We start from the raw sequence: 23,457 nt of genomic DNA, 5'->3' as shown, positions 1-23,457 counted from the left end.
ATCCATACGGCCGGTTGTTTCAGTTACACAATGATAAAGGCAATCAAAACTCGACTACTACACTACTGCTACTACTGTTTATTCTACAATTACTGTACTAAATGATACTGCTGCTATTATCAGGACTGCTGATGCTACTACTATTATTGCAGCTGCTTCAAGAAATATAATTGCTTTTAGCGTAACAATAATCAAATGTCGACAAACATCCCGAGATTCATAACTGTGTCCTGATATTGCACGATTTTAGTACGTTACTTAACTATGTTTATTATTATTATTATTATTATTATTATTATTATTATTATTATTATTATTATTATTATTATTATTATTATTTTAAGCGGGAGCAGTACCTATAATAATTCGACCGGAATGTCATAAGCGGGAAACTATAACATTAAGAAGTAAATAGAAAAAAATAAAATGACGGAAAAACTATCTACAGTCATTAGAACAGTTTACTTGCAAATCATATCACACTCTCCCATCTAACCGAGGTTTTTAAATGTTAAGTTTAAATCTGCATTCAGTTATCATTTTAGCCGAAGGTGGTGTCACTTACATCAAATGGACAACGATGGCGGAAAGATTGGAGATAATCAAATTCGTGCTTGTGCAGCTCAACCTTAACGGACATGCAAGACATCAATGTTGTACATTTATAGGAAAAAATATTGGTTATCGGTGCAAAGTTTTTTGGTAATTGAAGGCGCAATAAAAGTTCTTGTGAGACTCCGACTTCACGCATTTTGTCTTAGGGGCGGACTATCCAATTCCGTTATCCGTAATAGTGAAATAATCGTAGACGAAAGAAAGTGGCGCGCTGTCTTTGAACTTAAACACGGGAGCCAGTACATAGTACAATGAGTGTGCGAAAAATACGAAAGGTTAACTGATTGTTTAGCATTTTCTTTTTTGGTAATCTGATTATTTTGGTTTAGAAATGTTGAAAAGTGATTTCGTCTCAAACAATCTTCACTTATAACCTTCGGATTATTCGAGAACTTAGCAAAGAAAACACCAAGTAAGCACTGAAACTATCAGTGCGTTACTCAGTTGGGTATTTAAATGATAGCATGATTTACACGGATATTAGTAACATCTTTTTTTTTAATGTTAGGGACGTGGTTGACAAAGACCCATGGATTCAGACACATGAAAATCCAATTACTAAAAGACTTTTGATTTCACAAAGCAACCACCTACATTAGAGTATAATCAAGCAACCACCAAACACGGTCTGAAGGACGAAGAACGAACACCAGAATTATCGGTTATCGCCGGTTGAGAGGCTCCTGACTCTCAATTAGATATACATCTGATTGTTCAGTGGCGTCCGGGAGACTCCGAGGAGAATCTTTATTCATGATTTTGAGCTGCATCCTGAAAATGTAGCCGTAAAAGCCAAGTAAATAATTACAACTGCAAATGAAGCTCATTTGAATTCCTGAGCTGCGAGCCTGATTGAGAAAATTGAACTAGCTCTCCAGTTTCCGAGGAATATTTGAATAAGTGATGAAGGCCGCCGCGAGCGGGGAAAGTTCGATATCCCTGTGGACAAAGAGACTGCTGGGGGGAGAAAAATGCTATTTTGCTTTCAACATTTACCAGAAATGACAGCTTCAAAGGTCAATAGAGGGAACCAAGAGAGCTAGTGTTACGGGAATTTTCATTTGAACCTTTATCGGTCTAGGGCAAGCGGCAGTGGGTCATATCAAAGCCCCAAAAATTCGACAGAGTAAGAAAAGGAGCTAAAGATGAAAAGATGCGATTATCTTTTGAGAAACAGACCATTTTCCTTACAGATTCTGAAGGACAACTTTCTAAACTAGATTCGTGCTCTGCGCCAGTTCCTGAATAAAATTTAGGTCACCAATACAATTTCGAAGAGACAGAATGAAACAGTAAGAATGTTGTACTTAGAATGGAAAGAAACGGTATATAGACTCATATCATCTTTTATCTAGAAATTTAGATAAATTTGGAGATAATTCCCTTCAACACCATTGATTTCTGACTACAAAGAGCTAGAGAAGAATAATTACAGATTCACAATAATTTTAGGATCACAGGAACGTAATTACAGATACACGATTATAGGGCAGTGATTTTTTGCTGACTAAATAACACAATAAGACAACTTTATTTTACCGTCATCGAACGTAACACTCAAGCCTTTATGCAGAGTTGAACAGTTACTGATCTGAAATATTCATTTTGCTTTGCCAAGCATTGTAGACCCGTTTAGTCACTTCATGCTGAGTCACAATGTGTGATCAGTCGCTAAATGCTATGTAAGTTCATCATTAATTTTCTTTATAATCATTCTTGGAAGATTACTAGAAATTCAGGCTTCTTCAGAAGATAGGCTACGAGCGATGCGGGTTTGTCATCCTGTTTGCTTATGCATTCATACTATTTGCGCTCAACATCTCGGGACTGACGTGTGAATAATCAAGAAAGTTTCTCGAGTCTCAGGACTATCTGAAAAAGATACGAGCTTTGTCCTTTAGTTTTTGTATATTCTCTGAAGATTGGCGTGCGTGTAAAGCTATATTTGGACATAAAATCTCACACTCTAAAAGTTGGATGAAAAAGCGAAACATCTCATGGGAACCTAAATTCATTTTCTGTAAAGGGGCACCGTGAAGGAATCTTAGTTGGCCCCAACCGGGAGGACAAAAGAGATAAAAGAAGAAAGAATGGATCTTAGCGCAGCCAGCAGCTAAAGACCTACTTTTTCAAAATTTACTCCATTAATCCAAAAACTTGTCAAAATAATTATGGCAAGTTTATTGTGAGCAATCCAACCTAACCTAATAAATACCGGAAGATTTCTATTTCGAAAAAAAATTATAACTTCCAGGACTTAAGGGGGAAATTTGGAAAAGAGGAGTGCAATAATTCTACATTTATGGTCCATCTCAAGCCTGGATGAAGTGTAATTGGGCTTTGGCGTAACCATTTTGTCTGTAAAAATTGATCAGTTGTCCCTAAAACTAGCAACAGAACTTACAGTTGTCTGATACCAGTGACAACGGGTTTCCCTGGGGCCCTACAAACTAAAATTGAAAATTTTATCCAGCTATATACTTACCCACTGGACTTAACTATAGATGAAGTTTTCTGATACGCAACGATTTAGAAAATGTGACAACTTTAATGAAAAAAAAACTACCCTTGAAATTTATGTGGGGAAGAAGTGTAAAATGAGTTTTTCAAATCGAAGTTGTTCTGTGTTCTTCGTACAATACGATATTATTGTTAATGCATTCTGGCATTGACTGTGGCGTCGATGGCCATGGCGCTCGTGATGTCAGTTTTTCAATCATTTAGTAAATCACTCTCATACCTGCGCAAATACTCTGCAAGACAAGAAGTCAGACGCAGGGAAAAGAAAGGGCGAGAAACAAAGCCCCTGGTTATACCCGTCCGCCATGTCACCTTCATGTGAGGCAAGAGGGGATCTGGTAAAAAATTCACCGAGGACGAGAAACCCGACAGGAAAAGAGAGCAAGAGGACAACATAAGCCCCTTGTTATCAAGCACCATATCACCCCCTAATAAGGTAACTACGATGCAAAAGAAGGGCAAGAAGCCAGACTTCCATGACGCCCTCTTACGAGGCAAGAGAAGGGAATTGGCATTGAATTCAAGCTTAACAGAAAGGAAATCGATGGGTTAAATAATAAAAGTGCCTCTGATCGACTAGGCCATAACGGTATAGACCCACCTAATCTCGAAAACGGCGTCGTCAAGCTCCGAAGACAAAATGATACGTTTATCACGTAGGCAGTCATTGGGGGTGGGGGAGAGTTTACTGACTGATTTAGGTATCAGAGATTGGCGTCGTAAACGCTATGGTCATCTTAGTGGTTACCCACTCCAGAAGCTCTCTTGCCTCAGTTGTGATTCATTGCCTTTCGCATAACCCTTATTAAAGTCTAATGGAAGTCTCATTAAAAACAAAAATTTTTATTACCATTTTTCAGACTAGAGGGCGGTAAACTTTGACGTAACACTCCTCTTTGATCTGGGTGTGTAACCGGGAAGGGTGTATACACTTTCTTGGCAGGAAAACAAAAATACAATTCATACAACATGAAATAAGGAAAAAAATTGATGACTCCTCTTGTCAAATGACACACAAACTGCTTACAGTACTTTGAATACAATAATGATGTCTTTTCATATTTCTTATTTAGTGATATTAGATTTCAGCAATGCCATCTATTCAAACCATGTATTATTTCAGTCATCAGCGACTGCAACAACTGTGATTCTTGTTGTTGTGATAAGGATGACAATTATTATTAGCAGTGGATATTTTCTTCTGGAGCTAAGTTCTGCTGTGTGAAACGGCTTATTGAAATAAAAGTTTCATAAACGCATATATACATTTACATTACGGTTATGCACAAAATCGTTCATTAATTAATTAATCGTATTAAGATTTCACGAAAATTCTTATGTGCTGAAAATATTAACTGCAAGATTAATTCGATTTCTTACTGATAGTCTAATCAGATTCTTAACTGACGAGAATTTATTCAGGACAATGATTTCCACGTGAAATAAAATAAAAACTGTCCTGTCTGGGAAGAGAAATAACTGAGGGCCAAACTGAAATTCGCTAAAAGAAATCCACGTGAAATGGCAAAAATGAATAAAAGTTACTCCAAATGAAATGAAGACCCCAGTTGAAACTGCAAAAAAGTTCTGAGGACTAAAGCAAAACCAGCCAAAATACTTAAGCAGAACCAACTAAAATTCTTTTTTAAACATCCAAGTAACTGAAAGTTTGAAAAAGCGAAAAAATTTAGAAAAAGCAGTAAAAATTGGAATTAAAAAAAAGTAAAAAAGATACCTGGAACATTGAAATTTGACCTGAAACACCAATTAAAGCTTAGCGATATAAGCTGAAAGTCGACTTAAAACGGCAAAAAAACTAGAAGCTACAAGGAAATCAGTTGATACTGAATTTGAACAGGAAAGATATCATAAAGTTACGACTGGAAACATTAAAAAAAGACAACTAAAGCCGACAGGAATCGCTCTTTTAAAACAGTTAGTGAAAACAGGACCGTTCAAAACTCAATTATTGCAATAGCGAAGGTAACTCATAGCAACCCGACAGCAACCTAAATATGACGAATGAACTTTACATAAAGAATTCTTGACTTGTCTTTAATTTCCTTGAAATACCCTATTTTCCGTAGGATCCGCTGTTTTCATTAGGATCTTCTATTTTCCTTAGAATCCTCTATTTTCCTAAGGACCCGCTGTTTTCCTTAAGATCCTCTATTTTCATTACAATCCTCTATTTCATTAGGATCCTCTAATTTCCTTAGGATCCGCTATTTTCATTAGGATTCTCTATTTTCCTTAAGATCCGCTATTTCATTAGGATCCTGTAATTTCCTTAGGATCCGCTATTTTCATTCTAAGGCTCCTCTGATTTCATTAGGATGCTCTGATTTCTTTAGGATCCTCTATTTCGTTAGAATCCTCTGTTTTCCTTAGGATCCGCTATTTTCATTCTTAGGATCCTCTATTTTCATTAGGATCCTCCTTAACCACAGTAAATGCACAGTGAGTTATTTATGACCTAAAAATGTAAATATATAAGTAAAAAAATCATAGTACTTATAATTTGTTGATGTGAATGCATATTACTCCCTCCAGAAAGATGATATAAGTTTGGAAATATATCCTTTCTTAAGAAATGATCACACGGAAATACATATGTGCATGTGTCTTCAACACATACCTATACAACCCGTCGGTAAACACGTATGCGCATCAGTATGTAAGCGTAACCATACACACGGTCTCTCTGTGTGTATATATATATATATATATATATATATATATATATATATATATATATATATATATATATATATATATATTATATATATATATATATATATACACACATATATATATATATATATATATATATATATATATATATATATGTGTGTGTGTATGTGTGTGTGTGTGTGTGTGTGTGTGTATACACCATTTAAAATGACAATACCATCATTACCTGGAAGAAGCATGTATCTTGTGGGACGTCTTGAACTGGGACCTCTTCTCAACGGAGCACATGTACCGAAGGCACTCCGCCCAATAGGTTTCGACGGAGGGCGAAATGAACATGTTGAAGCAGCTGGTCCAAATGCCCGGGCGGTACCCCTGCATCGGGTTCTTCTTGGTGGAGTGATCCACCCTCGGAGTCCGCCTCTGAATCTTATTCATTTTGATGCTCGTCCTTATAACCGCAGCGTTCCGATAATCGGTATCATCGTCTATGACCCTAAGCATCGCACGGCAGGCCCGTCACGTGAGGCCTGTGCCTATTTTGATCTCCTCCGAACCTTTTTTTTTTTCAAGCCTGTTTTTGTTTTTCAAAAGCCAGCACTTGTAATTTTTGTGTTTTCTATTAGATGCTTGTTGGTTTTTGTTTAGCACTGCTTTCGTTCAATAAACTTTGTGTGTGCAATAATTTTTATTCCCGAACCTTTTGTTTTTAAGCTTGTTTTCCAAAAGCCAACACGTGTCTTGTTTTCCTGTATTATTTTTTTTTTCTGTTTAGCACTGCTTTCGTTCAATAAACTTTTGTGTGCAATTATCTTTATTCCCTTCCACCCTTTTAATATTTTCAAATTCACCTGTTATAGTGATCACTTTCTGTATGAAAATATTTTCCCCGACTCAGTTTTCATCAATTTGATCCATCTATCTTCACTGAAATTGTTAGATTTTCCTTCGTTATTAAACACTCTTCTTCATCGAATTTGTTTGTGACGTATCCCTGGGTACTCCTTCACCACCAACGGTGGGAGACCCGGACCCAGCATCTATGACGCCACGATTTATGACGTAACCGATGACGTATTTTCTCCGGCGGCCGGAAAGTTCGAGCGAGTCACCCCGTACGAGGGAGTGGGTCTCCTCAGGTCATTTTGCACCCGGGTCATGACAGTGACTGAGACTAGACTGGTCATCGTCAGACCGTGTCTATGAGCCCACCCACGAACACACGCACGCATGCCAGTGCCATGTCTCTCTCTCTCTCTCTCTCTCTCTCTCTCTCCTAAACCCCTTGTGCCACTTGCTGTTGCTACACGCATGCGTGTGTAAAGACACGCGATTTTTAAAGGCGCCGAGTGTTTTCATTGTGATTTGATTTTAATGGAAGTTTATTTGACGAGTGAAATTGACCTGTTATTTATTCACCCTCAAGTTTTCCTTTATATTTGCTTTTTTTTTTTTTTTTGTCTTTTCGAGTAGATGACACACACTGGACGAGAACTCTGCTGATTGTTTTTTTTTTTTTGAGGAAAGTGACATTGAAACTTATTGCTAGAAAACTACTTGACATCAATGCATTCGCAAATAGAAACTGCGTACCTAGAACAATCAGCCACTAGTATCTAGAAAGGTTTACCAAACCGACCTAAGTATATATGGGCTCGTTTATAGCATTATTTCTAGAGACAAAATAATCCGTAGTTAGTGTTAATGTTGATTTGAAATTATCTGTCTCCCTCTTACCTATTCATCGGTAAATGAATTCTGTTTTTCATTTTCATTTTTTCATATGAACATTCTGTTGTATGGAGGGTTGCTTGGCAAGATAATGACCTATTAGGCTCGTTCTGTGTGAAAATTTGCATATTCTGGATAATAATTAAGATATATATTTAAGTCGTGAAGCACAATCTATATTTATATATTTTTCCAATGTGAATCTATATTTTTTTGGTGTGTGTAACAAAGATACTTCACGGGTAATAAACCTTTCGTTTAGACTGCCGTCTCTCTTCGTTGGCTGCTGTGCAGGAGTGCAGAATAAAGGTCACTTGGTTGGAGTTGTGGGACAGTACGTGACTTCCACTAAAGTCGGAACTTGCCGTCGCGATCCTCTTTTAGATTACCGTCATTTTTTACGGTATGGGTACGCTAATAATAATAATAATAATAATAATAATAATAATAATAATAATAATAATAATAATAATAACCTCCACTTAACACATTTCTATAATTATGATTAAACACATTCCTATAGTTATGATTAAACTATGCCATGAGGTTTTTTACAGTACATTCGTGCTGACCCTATGGCCATATAGGGGTTTGGCTTAGGATTAATGTCTCCGTTGCAGGAAAGTAGACGTTTATGAAGCTTAAAATAATCTGCCATTCTGGTCATTACGTAACACGAAAGCTACAAAGCGCGAGTGAGAGGGGTACTGTCGAAATCAGATACATTTCCGTTTTTGAAAATTGTGAATCTTTGTTCTGCTCAAAAACTAAATTACTATTGTTAATTTCGTTTCTTTAAATTATATTTCTATTAATTTTACTGTTGTAGCTCAAATCCTTAAAGATTAGTCATGAGGTTGTCGCCACTAATAGCTCTGGGCTATTTTTGTAAAGCCGGGACGTTGACTTTAGATCCAACCCTTCTCTTTTATCCGAGGCTTGGACTGACAAGAGCGTATGGATTCTCATGGGAGATATCATTTACTTTTACTGCCCAGAATATATTAGGACAAATATCTCTATAACCTTGAGATGTAAGAAATAAATAAATAAATAAATAAAATATAAGCTAAGAACGTATTCTTAAGTTCGTGATTGTATCTATAATAATAATAATAATAATAATAATAATAATAATAATAATAATTTAATAATGATAATATCCTCTTAGAGGTGAAAGACACAGCAGTTTCATCCTTTACTGTCACAGGCGACAGCAATCCTGCATGTACACAGAGCATTGGCGGATAGACAGTTTCAACCTAAGCGGCTCTGGGCTGTATTTATATAAATGTGTGGTTTAATTGCGACGGCCAGAGACTTCGTTCCAAAGGTTTCCGGTTCCTTCTTCGCCCTTCGGAGGAATTAAGACCGGATCCGGGAGAGCAATTCCGCCACGGAACTTGATGTTCCACGCCGACTGAACAACCACGTCGTCGTTGACCCGAAAGGAAGGTTAACTGGTCGCGGTCGAATATTAGGCCGGCCCCCCCTCCTTTTTTTTTTTTTTTTTTTTTTTTGCTCTATCATTTAGGCCTGATTACTGACGGTTTTATTGCTCACTTCATCTGCCTGTATATAATGTTATAAGGCATCTGCATTTTCTGATTAATTGAGGCTTTTATTCCAAGCGCTTATTGCAAATTCGTCCATTGAACATTCAGAGATAAACGAGTATGTATATATACAGTATATATATGTGTGTGTGTGTGTGTGTGTGTGTGTGTGTGTGTGTGTGTGAGAGAGAGAGAGAGAGAGAGAGAGAGAGAGAGAGAGATTATTTGTATATTTTTGTTTAGTCCTCAATAAAAAAAATTAGTGCTACCAAATACGTCCAAGAAACCTTTGAAATGACTTCACAGAGAGAGAGAGAGAGAGAGAGAGAGAGAGAGAATTCATGAACAAAAGATATAATAAAAATCCCATAACATACTTTGAGAACCAAGGCTGGAAGCAATCGTGAGCACGATACTACATTAAACTACGCAGTCGCTCATTTCAGTATTCTAGTTTCCTATCTTTTTTATCGTTTGCCTGTTTTAGCAGTTCTCTTAATTAATGTTTTATATAACGGACCAATAATTCATGATGACATTTATTTCTTCACGAACGCGTTGGTAAGTAATGAGACACTGTCCAAATAACTTTCGCAAATAAAAATTTAACGCTGACAGACCTAGCATTATGTTTCATTAAATCAGTTTTATTTTTTCGATATCAAATTTATTTCATGTTTTTACGAAACGAGTAAATTATTATGAATAAATTACAGTCTCTTCATGCTTGATAAGCTACAAAGTTAAACATTTTGCCAATTTAGTTTCCTTTTTAAAGCTTTTCCCGAAGAACTGGAGCAACACTCGTGCCACCTAATGCCTAGTGGAAAATGATTGGCTTAGATGAAAGCAAGATGACATTATAGTTATGTGGAAATGTTTATCTAGTCTGTTAAAGTCATGTGGTTTTAAGTTGAATAATGAAAATTTCGAGTCTGCGTATGAAACATTAATAAGCATTCCTAAACTTGTAACGCACCATATCCTCTTCTACATGAGGTTCCTTGAATGAATAACAGAGACTTGACATCAGGTAATTTAGTACACTCACGCCAAAACCAGCTACCTACTGAAGTTAGTGAATCTCAAAGCACTCACTGCAGAATCTCATCACGGCCTGTTTTTTCTTGAACAACTGTAGAAATGCCACTGAATATTGGTTTTCACCAAGTTTTAAGTAGTTCAGCGCCTACTTTTTGTTAATAAATAGCTATGTAGTAATGAAGCCACTACTGTTACAATTTTACACAATTTAAGCGGCCAGTGGCATTTCTGCGGCATCTTGAGCTTTCATAGTCTAATAATACAAAGCTGTTTCATTTTACTTTACAAGGGAAAACCTTCATAAGGAAGGAGTTGCCTAGAGAATATTGGGTTTTTGAAGATGCGACTTTTTCAGTAACTGGATAAAGGAAGACTACTCTCGTTTTGTGCATTAGCGAAATATCTCTGTTTACTTGAAGAAGACCCTACATAGTGACTCTTAGGTCTTATTGTGACCCACAGACGTTGTCATCATGATCCCTAGGGCCTATTGTAAGTTTCTCTAAAGATATTTTGTTCACAAGGCAGCTTCACTAACTCTGGGACTTGGGGTTGTCTAAAGTATTTAAATTTGCCCAGGAAAGTTGAGTTGGGGAATATTTTCGTCGTGTAAGGTAGTTTAGACCTCAACTCCAAAAAAAGTTAAGTATACCTTAGTTTTACCAGACCACTGAGCTGATTAACAGCTCTCCTAGGGCTGGCGCGAAGGATTAGACTTATTTTACGTGGCTAAGAACCAATTGGTTACTTAGCAACGGGACCTACAGCTTATTGTGAATCCGAACCACATTATAGCGAGAAATGAATTTCTATCACCAGAAATAAATTCCTCTAACTCTTCATCAGCCGGCCGGGGGGAATTGAACTCGAACTCCAATCATATATATATATATATATATATATATATATATATATATATATATATATATATATATATATATATAAATATATATATATATATGTGTGTGTGCAATATATATACTTATATATACGTACATACATACTTAAATGTTATATATATATATATATATATATATATATATATATATATATATATATATATATATATATATATATATATATATATATATATATATGTGTGTATATATGTGTGTGTGTGTGTGTGTGTGCAATATATATACATATATACTTATATATATATACTTAAATGTTATATATATATATATATATATATATATATATATATATATATATATATATATATATATACATATATAAATTAGAGTTCTTCTCGTAACTCAGCCCTTTTATTTTATCCGGGCTAGAGACTGGCACGATTAGGTAAACTTTCTTAGTACAACTGAGTCGGGAATATTTTCGTTATGAAAAGAAAACGTAAAAAAAAAAAGTGCTTCTTAAGACTCACGTAAGCGAAAAATGAGAAAATGCCAAGAAAAGGGTAATGCAAAGACACAGATCAAGGGTCTTTAGGCGGAGAGCTTGAAATTGTATCACGAGAGAGAATGCACAGGAGGCTATTGCATTCCTGAACGTTAATCAATCCGGGGCATTCGGCAGTAACTCTGTTTGATTATGTATGAAGAGTCCTCACAAGAGACCTTCAACTTCACTCTGCATGAAAGCAGTGGCAGGTATGCTTGCTTATTCTGTATGAATTCACGTATTACTAGATTATTCAACTTCCCGAAAACTCTACAACAGTCGTAGTGAACTTGTTTATTTTGGTTTTCGTAATATTTTTAGGTATTTTTATTACAGGAAAATATGAAATCCTAGATAGGAAATTAATAATAATAAAAAAAAAAAAGACATTCGGTTCACAAAGGTTTTCGAATCAACGTTTTGAAAGTCGAGCCTAACACTTCATCCACTGCACTGCATGTTCCTCACATTTTGAATTCGTATGCGTTAGATCAGTTTGCTTCCCATTATGGTGTTTCATACCAAAATTCTGTTTTTATTTATTCATTTCTTATCATGATTGGACAAGCATTTTTCCACTCTATGAAGCAAAAACTAACATAAACTCTAATCTATGCTCTCAGGCACATTCTATTCCCTTTCATTACTTCCAATTTATGTTTAAACATGCGAGTGAGAGGCGCAGTTCCCTTCATTTCTTGGTGCATCAAGTCTTTACTATAATGGTTCTCGTTCCCATTAGCCTCCTTTAAAGCCGAGATCGCAAGATCGTTACCCGGATTCTTGGCAGACAACTTGTGCGCTATTAAAATAATTTCCGGAAATAATGTCGCACATCACGGCGGGATATATCGATGGCACAGGGTGATAATTGCTTCGTGCAAGGCGCTTCGGGTAACTAATGGCTCGTGTATTCTTAATCAGTGGCTTTCAGACTCTGTCCCTTTCTTTCTTATCGGTTTTAGTAAGTACAATTAGCTTAGTAATAATTGAATTATATTCTCAACAATCGTTTTACTACGGTTTAATTGCTTTTCGGAGTGCGCTGGAATCTATATGCTCTTATTAACCATTTTAGTCAATTTTTCTATTGAACAGTCACCACGCGCCTATTCTCTCTCTCTCTCTCTCTCTCTCTCTCTCTCTCTCTCTCTCTCTCTCTCTCTGTGACACAGCAGCATAAACAATACCAGTCTTTCTTACTGTATACGGTCGATTTTGGTTAAATATTTAGCCTGCGTGAGGCACTTACGTATAACATTGCTATCATGGTGCTCTGCATTATAGCGGGTATCACTCTTTTTCTATTACTGTCGTACATTGACGTATGAAGAAACCCAAGAACAGTTCATACTGATTTACGTCTTTTTAATACTCTACCGTTGGCTACTTTTCATTCATAGGCAGATGGGATGAGCAATTCAATACCCTTTATTTAGTCCTGGTTGCTTGGTAACGATATAGTAAGGAGGGAGGTTTTAGACTGAAAGGAAATACAGTACCCTCTTTCTAGAAAAAAAAAGAATGATTAGGCTAGTTAGGAAAAACGGAGGAGGATAGAATTCCAAAGCTTGGAAGCAGAAGGAAAGAAATATTAATTAATTATTGTCCACTGAGGAATGTGTGATAGTGACCTTGCGTGGGTGGCGCTATAACTCCTGAGGGAGGGGGAGTTGGGGGTGGGGGGAGGGGAAGACTCATAACACAACGGACCGAAGCCCAGCACAGTACTTGAGAAAATAAAAGGTAGGCCGCTTGGCTGCGGATACAGGTAAAGAGCAGAGGTAAAGAGGTGCCATTTGATTGCGAAAAATGACTTTGATTCGCTTCAGGCGAGGAAGGAAATAAATAAAAAGTACTTAATTTTTGGAATGAGGAGATGGATCCGTCCTATGTAAAACTTTAGTAACTGGAATGAAGAAAGGCAAAGGAAGAAGTCCGAACGCTCAGTAAGGCTGATAAAAATTAAAAGATGTATCAGATTTCATTAAGTAGCGTCTCTTCTCAAAAACGGATCGTTCAGTTTGCCATCTTACTTTCTGCATTGTAATAGCATTGCATTTTTATCGTACATGCGAACAAAAAAAATGTTTGTATACGGTTATGTACATGGTAAACACAAGTAAATAGGATTTTTAGTTTTCCAATAAGCTTTTTAAAAGAAATATGCCTATTATTTTTCACTTAAGTAATGAATCAAAAATGAAGTTCAAGACCAGAGAGCTTCCTTATCTTCAACGCTGCTTCAAATACCTGTAAGCAAGCTTATCAAGAATTTAGTGCTCTTAATCAATCTTTTTCCCTTTTTTAACTCAGTTTTTCCTGCCTCAAGAAGTTTAAACCTTGCACACCCGCATCTTGAATTTAGTAACCAAATATCCTGACTACGTTCGTCGACGATATCTGGCGAATGTAGTCTGACTCCTTTAGACTTTATGGTAGTTCCGACGACTATCCTAATCAGATGTCTGTAGAGGTTGGTATTGGCATCAACAGGTCATTCATCTGTTATTCATCCTACTACTAAGAGTAGTGATGTCATAAGTGTAACAGTCTTTTCTGATTTGGTTTATGTTTTGAGTAAACAATTTCCTAAATTGATTTCTTCTTTGTCTGATATTTTTAACTTTGATAGGTCAGAAATGCTGTGACTAAATAAAATCCAGAATTAACCGATTTGCTCCAGGACGCTGATCTCATGGATTATTTATTACTCTGAATGGACATAAAGTATAAAAACCTGTTGAATTTATTATCCGTTACGTGTGTTTGCAACAATGCATCGCAAATATTTGCCTGAATGTCCTCGATATGGCAAGCTAGAAGAAACTTCAGTTAGTGTTCATTCTGAGCCTGTTAAATTGGAATTTTATTTTGACCTTTGTATCGGAACATATTCGTGAACAGCATTTGTGCTCCTGCAGTCATAATCCTTATGCAACGTCAACGATCAATCGTTTGCATACAAGCTCTTTTGTTCAATGAAAAGAGTAATAAATAAATTAATAAGAAATGAGGTATTTCGAATCGTAGCTCTGGACAGCATTCTCATTACTATTCTAAGCAACAGCACCTTTCAAGTGGTCCCCGGATCCATTTGCATTTTGTACACATGCAACCAAAAATAGATATTCTGAGAACCGGGTAATATGCCCTCTCGTGAGCAGAGCAAGACGGACTTTGCAAACCTGAATTTTAAAAAGACATAGGTTTAATTATTCAGGTAGAGAGTTCCACCTACAAGAGTAAATGGGATGAAAGACCTGTTAAACCTTTACACTTTCAAGTTCACAGCTTTCAAACAGCATCTGTTGGGGCTGCAAATCTTAACGTAAGCAAAGGACAAGCAGAGGGAAGTGATTAATCTAGGGCACTTGTCCTCAACTAGCGGCCCTTAGTCTCTTGCTGGTCAATGACGAATTTTTTGGTGGTCGATGGGATGTTCACTATACTTGGCAATAAACTCACAACCGGTACAGATATCCTTAAATTTGATGGGTATGTAGTACGATAAGTGTTATCAACGAAATAAATAAACCATCACCCGTTCCATTTTGCTGTTATTGCTAAATTTAAGAATTATATTGTCAGTCTGAATTTTAGGCTTTAGTTTTTCTAAAATGAATATTCTGGATTTGCGTAGCTCTACCTGGTTCTAGCCCAATAAGTATTTTATGAGTCATGCTTAGCTCTTAACTGTTTATATTTTTTTCAGCTGATAATATTCATGTACTGTTTTTTTTATAAGGTGATTTTTTTTCTATTAGCGGGGTTTTGACTATCAACGTTTTGGTTGTAATGTGGAAAAGTTTTGTTGTGAAATTTATAAATCTGACAGACCGTTGTTGTTAACAGTCTCGGGGGAGTCATCTGACTTATTTTTCAAATTCTTTTGGCAAATAACAAGTATTGCAATATTTAATTCTCTTCGGCTTTAAACTCTGTAAATATTTTTACAAATACATTTCATCATTCTAAACAAGAGTATTACTGTGGATCTTTCTACTGATATATATATATATATATATATATATATATATATATATATATATATATATATATATATATACATATATATATATACATACATACATACATACATACATACATACATACATACATACATATGTATATATATGTATATATATATTTATGTGTATGCATCTATGGAAACGTGTAATTGCATTATGAATATATATTTATATATATACATATATATGTGTGCGTGTGTGTGCGTGAGCATGTGTTACGTTACGTTTTATCGACTGAAGGACTTCGGACGACTTTCAAATGTAACGAGCCAAGTCACACCTGATAACTAAAAAAAAACTTACTGAAACTTGCAATAAGCTTCAAGAGTCTGGTGCTAAAGGCAGCGGGTCACTGAGAGGGCCGGTAATCACCAGTACCGGCTGAAGTTACGTAACTGATTCCAAGAGGGCAGATTTCAAACAAACAAATGTGCAAAATCACTTGTTCTCTTATTAGCTCTAGAAACATACTAATTGTAATTCTATATAAGTACAGACAAGACTCGATTATAAACTCAACCAAACAAAACTATGAATAAAAAGAATAAAGTAAAACATAACAAATTCAGTTTTAGACCTTAATACAAATGCAATTTAGGTTTACATTTAATACCTGAAAATAGCTTATTCAAAACCACACGCTTACCATTTGAGGGAAATTTTGTGTAACTTCAAGCTTCAAGTCTCCTATATTTTGGCTCACAAAGCGTAGTTTTAGATGAACCTGGGTTCCTGTTTATCAAACATTTACATCTGTTAGGTCTGTGAGTGACGTCAGAGACTGCATTCAGGAACCATTAGTCATAACTGAGATTCGATAACCAAGTAAGTTTCAATCTTTACACGGATCACCACTTTCTTTTTCATGTTTTTGAGATACGAAAACTACTTATGACAACAATTGTGGGGTCTGATGACAGTGGGGGAAAGTAATGGGGGTGCTACTTTGGCTAGTTCCTTGTTGGAAGGGTCGGTATAATTCTCGGCTAGCACTCTGCTGGGCCAGAGTTCGAGTCTCCGGTCGGCCAATGAAGAATTAGAGGAATTTATTTCTGGTGACAGAAATTCATTTCTCGCTATAATGTGGCTCGGATTCCACAATAAGCTGTAGGTCCCGTTGCTAGGTAACCAATTGGTTCTTAGCCATGTAAAATAAGCCTAATCCTTCGGGCCAGCCCTAGGAGAGTTGTTAATCAGCTCAGTGGTCTGGTTAAACTAAGGTATATTTACCTTTAAGCTATTTTGGCTGGTTATCCATGCGTCACCTACCCCGGGGTGCTAGTACTAAACGTGGCGGAAGCTCCTTGGAACGCCGTGTTTAGTACTAGCTCCTCGGGGATCAAAGTATTATATATACCCATTTCCATATTGTGTGGTCGACAAATTATTATATTAATAAACGATATCTTCGTGGTGCTGCCTACTTTACAATTACCATACGGTGTTTAGTACTAGCACCTCAGAGTAGGTGACACGAAGGTAACAAGCCAGAGTAGCACCGCAGTGGGTATCTATTAATTCCTTTGTTTATCCAATTATTTGTTTACTATTTTAGTCGAGAATTTCGTTGCTGAAGGTGGTTATCAGCATAAGGAGAAATATTTTATGATGAACAGATTTCGTTGATGGAAATTTGCAAGCATTTTACGTGCTGAGTTCGCCTCTTCCACAGATTAAAGTATAAGCTATACAGAACCTTCATAACTGAGGACAATCATAGCGTTAAAGCATATTGTATGACGTAACACCAGAAAACTTTAGATATTGACGTTATTGACGATGGTCTGTTATGAATTTTCTCCAGCACCTTGCTTCAGACTTTAAAAATATCTGGAAGTTGTGGAATGTATGGCATCCGATAATCAGTGTTCTTGAATATCTAAGGAGCCGCTTGTAACAAAATACTAAGAAGAATTCTTAGATATATGCAAATAGGTGTGTTTGTAGGTCTAATTACGAACACATTTATTTAACCTAACTATATGCTCCCTTCACTCTCCCTGTCTTACGGGGTTCTCTGAGGAATAAGAGCCCGTGCTGGTATAGAAGGTCAGCTTAATCCAGAATAGCAAATAGCTTACGGGAAGTGCGAATTCGTCGATGAAGTCATTGATAAATCATTTAATACCGTTCACTTTTAGGAATTCTCTGCAATCCTTTGTGTCTCCTGGATTAGCAATCGGTAGTCTGACCTAATTTTTTTCCATGATCGTTTACAAACGCACAAAATGATAATGAAGATAAGTTTACAAGTGATCTTTGATGGCTATCTCTGCTGACTAATTTAATTGCTTTAATTAATTTCTTCCGTATTTTTAAAGGAAACATCGTCAAGACGTAAATTTCATATAGTTTCATGAATCTCCAGTCGGTACAATTATAATTCAGCCCCTTGGCCGGACACGTAGATCATGCCATACCATATTTACTCAGTGGAGTCAGCAACGGATAAGTGTTATAGGGGTTGAGCTTAGTGTTAATACCATTGTCATTAATATATATATATATATATATATATATATATATATATATATATATATATATATATATGAAACTTGCAATAAGCTTTATAAGTCTGGCAAAATTAGCAATGGGCCACAATGACACCCGAAAGCTAGTGGACTTAGAAGTTCACCACCAACTAAGCCAATTTAATATTCCCTCCTTGTTTCCGTCTTCTCTGATTAATATAACCTTCCCTCTGTTAAGAGGCCGCTCATCTCACCTTTTCAGGTTGGGAACAATGCTTTATATTACCCCTGGATTTTTATTCGAAGCGTGGAGCAGGTAAGGTCATAAGGTAGCCTATTCGTTTGTTTTTGCACTTCAAGATATTTTGTGTCATTTTAAAATTTTAGGGCAAAGAAGTCGGAACTCTCATGAAGGGACAAGAGAGGGTGACAGCTATAGCCAGAATGATATAGTCGAGATTCTTAATCTTTACTTAGTTCCTCGTTGGACGAGTCGGTAGAGTTCTCGGCTAGCACTCTGCTAGGCCCGAGTTCGAGTCTCCGGCCGGCCAATGAAGAATTAGAGGAATTTATTTCTGGTGACAGAAATTAATTTCTCGCTATAATGTGGTTCGGATTCCACATAGGCTGTAGGTCCAGTTGCTAGGTAATCCTTCGGGCCAGCCCTAGGAAAGCTGTTAATCAGCTCAGTGGTCTGGTTAAACTAAGGTATACTTAACTTAATCTTTACTTAATAGATGCATTCAATTTCCTGGCATCGTTTGGCCCCACTGTCGTTCCCGTAAGACTCCTAAGTTTCAGTAATGGTCACGGAAGCGTACGTTCCGACTTCGTCTTGACTCTAGATCTTGGTCTTGACATTCACGGGTGGTCAATGGTCGAACAATCAAGCACCAGAAAAGGCGCATCACGTTTTGTCAGAAACTTAAGTTTTGTTATTATTTTGCCTACATTCAAATGAACGCATTAACACGGTAAAAACTAAGCAAGGCTATTAGCCATTTAGAATTATTTTCAGTTTGTGAGATGTTTTTGAGGGCAAAAACACATGACTTCACGCCGCAGCGTGATGTGAAAACGGCCAAGATAAACTATCAGATGGCTTAGCAACTGTTGGTTTCCCGCTGCTGCCACACTCGGAATTCCCTTCATTTCCTGTCTATCATTTTCTTTAGATCTCCGCTACGTAAGGGTATTAGGATGCAGGTTTGTGGGCCTTTTCATGAAAAAGAATAGTAGGTATTCACCGTAACCTTTCATTCACAGCGAGTCCGTTAATCAAAGTATGGGAAATGATAATTCCGAAAGTAAGAGTAACAAAGAAATCGTTTCCAATGGTTAGGGAAAAAAATACAATAATTTCTGCTGTAAAATATGGATCGGTAAAACACCTTAATAATCAGAGCTCAGACAGTCAGTTGTCAATGCGTTTCAGTGCTAATAGCAAAGGCGTCAATGACCTTTGTTGATGCGACGCCAATTAATGACGTAATACAATCAGACGTACACAAAAATATTGTGTAGTTGAGCACCTCACTCGAGAGACAACAACACGCACTCTGAACCTCTGTCGTCCTTCCAGTGACAAACGAACGGAATGGAATCGAATCTGCAGTGTACCCGAATACGGTTATTTCACTCTGGCACCGGCGCTCACCAAGTTAGAACGTACTACAAGCGACTGACAAGTGTTTCAATTTCATCAATATGGCAGCGGCCGCGTCTAGGAATGTCACGTGACTGCTTACTCCCCTCTGTAAGATGAAATTAGCAGTGATTTCCTCGTCGATTACATCTGACTCTTTGGCATGGAATAGGAATCTGGGTATTTTGAAATACCCCAGCTTTTGTTTATGGGTGGGTATGTGTTAAGAAAGGAACGAGAAAACGAATGATGTAACCGAAGTTTTAATTGGAATAAAGATTATAGAAAAAGAATATTTACAAAATGAAATATATAATAGTATTCGAGACTTGTAAAGATTACGTCAACGTGGTGCGGAAATTGTATAATTCCTTAGAGAGAGAGAGAGAGAGAGAGAGAGAGAGAGAGAGAGAGAGAGAGAAGAGAGAGGAAGCAACAGACATGCGCAATGAAGCTATCATAAACCTAACCCAGTTGTACGTGCAGATATACTACGCTATGTAATCTATACGCTGGCACGAGCAGGAATACATTCACTCGGTGGTACGTCTGAATTCTTGTTTTTTCTTTCTTGATTTATGAGGAATTATTGCTTAAGTTTTAATGCAATCGAACGAAGCCTTTTTTATTGCCTTTCGTTTTTACCTAATGTATTATGAAAGAGAACATTTATTTCATATATCTGTTTTTTATTTTAGAAAGTTATTTATTTATTTATTTTCCTAATGTATTTATTTATTCATTTTTATCATATGCTAATACTCCCAAAGCAAAATATACATATTCTAAATAAAAGTTCATGAAAATTGGTATTTACTGTTTAGTTATTTTAATGCTTCATTAAAGCTTGGTCAATATCCTAGCTTAGAAAAGGACATTGAAAAAAATATGTTTCTTTTATTTCATAAAACCTCTTCGTCAGTTCATTAAAAACAGATAAAAGGGCATTAGCCCCTTGCTAAGTCTGATAATTTTTTGGGGTTGAGTTGTTGGAGTAATACCTCTCCGCTTAACTTATGGTAAGGAATGTGAGATATCGAAATGCTTCTTGCAATGTAATGTGATATTCTATTATGCATGTACACGATATTTCATGTTTTGTGAATATTACATACACACACACATTGTAGATATATATATGTGTATATATATATATGTGTGTAAGTGTGTGTGGCGTATTTATGTAGGCTGGTGTACTCAATAAAAACACGCACCAAGCCACGCAATCTACCAGTACAATGGCAATTTATCATTCCCAATTATAGTACATTGGGAGTTTTTGGTGCTTTCACCATAGGCACAGGTCAGGCATCTACACTCGCGCCTCCATGAAATATGCACAAACTCCTGGCAAATATCTAGTCGCGACGGTAGAGTCAAGAAGTAATAAATGTATTTTATGCAAAGAAAGATAATTAAAAAAAGCATTCAACTTAATTTGTTTTTACAGTATGCCGAAAATATTTTCTTTTTCTCGTTCACTCGGTTATAGGATGACCGTCATTCAGCGTTGCACCTTTTTAGAGCATTGCAATGCCTATTTGGCCTTTGACTGTGCCTTTACATACAGAGCTTTATAGTTGTCCATGAAAGGTGAGCTAGGCCATTAACCATGCTTTTAAAAATTGACCTTTTAAGATTATAGTTACCAGGTAGAACTCCCTGCCTACCTATGCAGGTCAGGAATATGTAGTTACGCTGTAGAACTCTATGTTCACTTCTGCAGGTCAAGAATCCAATAGTTTCTTAAATGTTCGAGGTAAATGTGAGAGCTTTAATAAAAAAAAAGGGGTATCTTTTCCACATTTGTTTCGTTCTCTGCAGCGACCGGAATAACATTTGGAATGTTTTGCCCATGTATCTCCTTATGACATGCTCATGTTCTTATTCAGGAGTTATTGTGCCAAGGCTACACTTGGATGCTTGACACTTCGGTTGGTCCTCAGAAATTATCGTGACGAAACAAGAGACCTTCAGTAGTCACAGAAGTCCAAAACTATTCTGCCCAGTAATTTTCGTCGTATCATATTTTCCCTTTTCTCTCCCTTAATTTAGGTTTAGCGGACACCTTCAAATCACGTAACTGTCATTGTTTTCATGTAGTGTTAATCTCGCTTGGTGGCCTTACGTTCACAAGTCTGCTACCTTAAATTTTTATAGACAGATTTTAATTATTTTCATCGTAATCATTCCTCTTTTTGCTAATCTGAACTCTGATAAAACTTTACAACAAGTAAAAATGCGCCAAGTTTCTTCGGCGCATTCGAGTTTCTCCAATACTTCGTATACTCAAGGCCACAAAAAATAGATCTGTCTTTCGGTGGTCTCGGTATATGCTCTATGAGCTGCGGCCCATGAAACTTTAACGCGCGGCCCGATGGTGGCTGGCCTATAGCGGTACCGGCGCAATGATCATGGCTAATTCTTAATTTTAATAAAAACTATTGAGCTAGAGGGCTGCAATTTGATATGTTTGATGATTGAGAGTGGATGGTCAACATACCAGTTTGCAACCCCTCTAGTTCTAATAGTTTAAGATCAAAGGCGGACAGAAAACGTGAAGACAGAAAAAGGGCGGACAGACGGACAAAGCCGGCACAATAGTTTTCTTTTACAGAAAACTAAAAATCGATTTCTTGCTTCTTTCTCCTACCTATCCATGCTTAAAGTATTGCTCACACATTTGGAGTGCTTTTTCCTTTGCCTCCCTTCCCTGCGGGACTGAAATAAAAGCATTTCGTTTAACCAGCGTTCATATCTATTGTTTAGAGCTTTTTATCTATTCAGCTGGTCAGCTGGTATAGTGGTTAGTGTCGTGGCATGGCACTCAGATGTCGCGGGTTCGTGTCTCGCCTAGGGCGATAAAAAGTCATTGGCGCTGTATCACATCAGTTACTGCATGCGGTGTGGGTCTGCGGTGGAGTTGGAAACCAAATTCTTTGGAAGCTTGAATTTCGATCAATGGCCCAAGTGAAGCGTTCCATGTGGAATAGGTTTCATCTACTGAGAATAATAATAATAAATACATGTTACACTAATAATAATAATAATGGTGGGTTTTTCTGTCCTTTCACCATAGGGTATGATTTCAGTCTGTTGACCCGTTGCATTGAACGATAGAATCCTCTTCGTCCGATTGCTTTCTCTGGGATAATGCCTCATTTCTTTTTCTCTTCAGACTATGTTAAGTAAATTGCACCTGGAATGTCTCCTAGCAATTAATTATAATAGACATGTAAAAAAATGGAATATTACAACTGAAAATGCCTTGAGATAAAAACGGGGAAGGAGTAAAACTACCAAACATTATAATGCGGACGAGGGTTATTTAGAAAAATTTTTATCTGAGTGTACGCTTTCTGGGTGCTTTCTAGTCTGTTTTTAAATTTCTCAGTAAATATGCATCGGGTGAGCTTTCATGGGCTCTTAGCGCATGAAAATGCATAGAAGCACCCAGAGAAAACCTGGGTACATAAAATTACAACGGAAATTTAATGAGTGTAGTCCAGGGTCGCCTGTTGGTCTCTCCTATAGGTAAGATTTAACTGAGCATTACATATCAATTTGATTTAAGTATCTTTATTTTTTCAGTGATGAATATATATACAACATTTCTATGTTGGGCATATACAAAAATCTATGTAGAAACAGGATGGGGAGTGGTTATCGTCTAACAAACAGATGAAAGCTTCAGACTGTATGTCATGTTAGAATGTCTCATATTCAATTATGTTCCTTTCAAGACT

The 23,457-nt window shown here is 36.7% G+C and overlaps 1 protein-coding gene and 1 pseudogene across 1 annotated transcript in view; one reads left to right on the top strand and one right to left on the bottom strand.

Annotated features, from left to right (window-relative positions):
* LOC136845900 (uncharacterized) overlaps nucleotides 1–6,441 on the bottom strand; it is a 61,769-nt pseudogene extending 55,328 nt beyond the window's left edge.
* The window catches only part of LOC136842879 (uncharacterized), a 465,824-nt gene that overhangs the window by 75,675 nt on the left and 366,692 nt on the right, over nucleotides 1–23,457 (top strand). The window lies entirely within an intron of this gene.

Source organism: Macrobrachium rosenbergii, chromosome 2, assembly GCF_040412425.1.
Source record: "Macrobrachium rosenbergii isolate ZJJX-2024 chromosome 2, ASM4041242v1, whole genome shotgun sequence".
NCBI lineage: Eukaryota > Metazoa > Arthropoda > Malacostraca > Decapoda > Palaemonidae > Macrobrachium > Macrobrachium rosenbergii.
Note: the sequence above shows the minus strand (reverse complement) of the source record. Positions and strands in the feature narration are given on the sequence as shown.